We start from the raw sequence: 3,828 nt of genomic DNA on the forward strand, positions 1-3,828 counted from the left end.
TCCCAGCACGCCTGACTCCCCGCAGGTCACCACTGTTGGTTTGATGTCATTCTATTCTCCTTTTCTTGAGCCAGTTCATTGTGATTAAGTGTGGCTTTGGAGCGAGCTACCTGGGTTGACTTATGCCTCTGCCCCTGTGGCCTTGGGAAAACTACTAAATCTATTAGTGCCTCCTCTTAAAGGAAAGACGTAATTGTACTGTCCCTGTGTCGTAGGGGTGCTGGGAGGACAGTTTAGGGCTTAGAGGAGCAACCAACATGCTGTACTCATTTTATGTTAGTTTCATTTGGAAAATGCATATATTAGCATTACTTTGCAGATATTTCATGTGCCTAAGTATACTGGTCCTCCTCTCCCAAGACTGTAAACTCAAGGTTGGGAACTAATGTAAAACATCTTGAACATTGCCGCCTAATTCCTCAGAAATGTGTGGATGTGAGCGCCATCTAGCTGCATTATCTGTGGTTCTACTGTGACCACCAGGCACAATTCAGCTCACGTGGCTGTTCTGGCTCAGCAGTTGTTGGATTTGTCAGGAAATGGAGGATGACAGTGGTGTGACCAGCATATCAGGAGGCACTCAGGAGAAGTTAGCGATCCAGTGGAAGGAAGAGTATCTCTGAAATGAGATGAGATGGAAAGCCACATCCACGGAACATAGAATAGTTTGAGATTTATACAAAACTTGAAGCCGCACAAAGCAAAAGCTGTCTCCGTGTCCCATTGCAAAGGCACTCAGGGCCAGGCGTGGTGTCTCATGCCTGTAATCCCAGTACTTTGGGAGGCCAAAGCAGGAGGATCGCTTGAGGCCAGGAGTTTGAGACCAGCCTGGCCAACATAGTGATACCCTGTCTCTACAAAAAAATAGAAAAATTAGCCAGGCATTGTTGATGTATGCCTGTAGTCCCAGCTACTTGGGAGGCTGAGGGAAGAGGATAACTTGAGCCCAAGAGTCTGAGGCTTCAGTGAGCTCTGGTTGTGCCACTGCACTCAAGCCTGGGTGACAGAGCAAGACCTTGTCTCAAAAAAAAAAAAAAAAAAAGAGAGAAGAAGAAAAATGAGAGAAGAAAAAAATCACTAAGAAGCATCGCTAAAATGTGATTTTCAAGAAAGGCATGGTAAAAATGTGAAAAGGGAGTGGGTAGACATGAAACCTTTCCAAGATAACACAGCTCAACAGTTATGTACAGAAGCGGCTAAAACAAAATAAGTGTGGATGATAAAAGATCAAAGGATGGAGCCATTTTAGAAAGAAGAAAGAAGGTTGTTTGCTATATATCTTATCATCTTAAAAGACTTTCTCTAGTTAACAAATACTGCTAGATTTCAATCATAGACTGTGTAATGGAGTATACAATAGTTACTCAGTCCTCCCACAAATTCACAATCTGATATTCAGTGAAAAAAGACCATTCCAGATGAATATGAACCCAATTTTGTTTAAAAAATATATGTAAGTACACAAGACTAGAAAAAAGACTGGAAAGAAAAATAGTAAAATATAAACTGTGGTTATTCAGAAGAATGCAATTATGGGGGGAAATTTTTGTTACTTGTGCTATTATGTAATCCCCCCTTTATTTATTTATTGAAACAGGATCTTGCTCTGTCACACAGGCTGGAGTGCAATGATGCAATCATAGTTCACTACAAGTTTGAACTCCTGGAAGCAAGCAATCCTCCTGCCTCAGCTTACTAAGTAGCTGGGACTATAGGCCTGTGACACCACACCTGGCTAATTTTAAAATTTTTCATAGAGACCAGGTCTTGCTCTGTTGCCCAGGCTGGCCTCAATCTCCTGGGCTCAAGTGATCCAACCTCCCGCCTCAGCCTAAAAAGATATTCACTTTTAATTAAATGTAGCTCTTAGTTCTATAATACTTTTTTTTCATTATTTGGCCTATAATTACGGAGTTTAAAAATAGCTTGCCTGATAAAGGTATTTATGTGTCCACCAAAATTCAGCATAATGGTCCACACATGCTAGAATCAATTTCCATTCCAAAACTCTTGATCTTGTTAATTTATGAACAAGAAGTCTTTCCAGCATACATGAAAACCCAAACGCATAAAAGCTAGATAAATTTGACATTATAAAAATTTAAGGCCGGGAGTGGTGGCTCACACCTCTAATCTAAGCACTTTGGGATTACACTTTGGGAGGCCGAGGCAAGCAGATCACTTGAGGTCAGGAGTTCGAGACCAGCCTGGCCATCATGGTGAAACCCCGTCTCTACTAAAAATACAAAAATTAGTGGAGTGTGGTGGTGCACGCTTGTAATCCCAGCTACTTGGGAGGCTGAGGCAGGAGAATCACTTGAACTCGGGAGGCGGAGGTTGCAGTGAGCCGAGATTGTGCCACTGCACTCCAGCCTGGGCAACAGAGAGGACACCATCTCAAAAAAAAAAAAAAAAAAAAGAAAAAGAAACAAGCTAACAAACAAAAAAATGGTTTGGTTGGCTCTGGCTGCATGTTGACAGAGACCTTTGTGAAGGATATCAAGCCCAGGCTCAGGAGTCTCAAGCTTATCGTTATTGTGCTGGAGACAGGCCAAGACAAAGGAGGGGCACAAGGTTCGGACCTGCAAAGTGGTGGACAAAATGGGCAGCCTCAATATCTCCGTCTGTGATGACATCGGCAATCTGATCCAGCCTGGGGACGTTGTCTGGCTCAACAAAGGGTACGCTTCAGTTTTCAAAGGTTGTCTGACACAGTATACTGGCCATGGGGGTGATCTACAGAAGACTGGAGAATTCTGTATGGTTTATTCTGATTTCCTAACTTCGATGAGCCAAACTCAGAGTATAGCAACCAGCAGGCGCCCAACAAGGTGGTGCAGAACGACAGCAACCCTGCAGAACAACAGCAACCCTACAGCTTCCCAGCCTACCACTCGTCCCCCTGCTGCTTCTCCAGCCGCTGAAAGCCAGAATGGGAATGGATCTAGTAACCCACCAGGGTCCTGGTAGTGGCCCACATCCCCCTCATAGTCCGTCCCACCCCCCAGTACCAGAACCCCTCGAAGCCAGGCCAACCACACACCTGCAGGCCCACCTGGCCCTTCAGCCCTGTTAGTAACGGCAAAGTAGCCCGGAGGAGCAGCAAGATATAGCGTGACATTCTTCCTTCCTGCCGCCAACAACATCCCGTGTTTGCCGGAGAGCAGGACAGCTTTCCACTGGCTGGCTGGTGTCACAATATTTTAGCCACTGAACTTCAGTGGAGGGGTGGTGAACAGTGGCTTCATCCACCCTAATCTCATACTCCCCCATTGTCCAGCTGAACTACCTGTCCCCTGGGAGTCCAGACCCTCCTCTCCTTCCTGTTTAGAAATGACAGTTACCTTCTGTTTCTTCTGTGTGTCACATGGGGATCTCACTAAAATCTCTCCTTCCTAATAAATGTTACCACTCTGAAAAAAATTTTTTAAACTTCTGTTCAAGAGAGCATACCATAAAGAAGACTGAAAGATATTCAAGTTGGAGAAAAATATTTGCACTGTACACAACAAAGGATTTGAAGTCCTTAACAAATAAAGAACCTCCCAAAGTGCTGGGATTACAAGGGTAAGCCACCACGCCCAGCCAGTATATTTAAACTCTTAACAGTAGGTATTGCAGAGGATGAGAGAGAATATCAGGCACTAATATCTTCTGTTTTATACACTTCTGTGTTATTCAGATTTTTCACAAGTATATGCTAGTGTTGTAACCAGGGGAGGAAAAAAACACTTTTACACTGAGAAAGAACAAGAACTCCTGCATTAAGCCCTGCAAAGCATTCCCATCAGCCTCTTTTCCCATCAAAATGTCCATCTAATTACAGCA

General features: G+C 44.0%; 1 pseudogene; it reads left to right on the forward strand.

The window, feature by feature from the left end:
- Window positions 1-2,396: 2,396 nt before the first annotated feature.
- On the forward strand, window positions 2,397-3,476 carry LOC100614867 (SOSS complex subunit B1-like; annotated as a pseudogene).
- The last annotated feature ends 352 nt before the right edge of the window (window positions 3,477-3,828 follow it).

The sequence above is a fragment of the Pan troglodytes genome, chromosome 3 (genome assembly GCF_028858775.2).
Source record: "Pan troglodytes isolate AG18354 chromosome 3, NHGRI_mPanTro3-v2.0_pri, whole genome shotgun sequence".
In the NCBI taxonomy this organism is placed as follows: Eukaryota; Metazoa; Chordata; class Mammalia; order Primates; family Hominidae; genus Pan; species Pan troglodytes.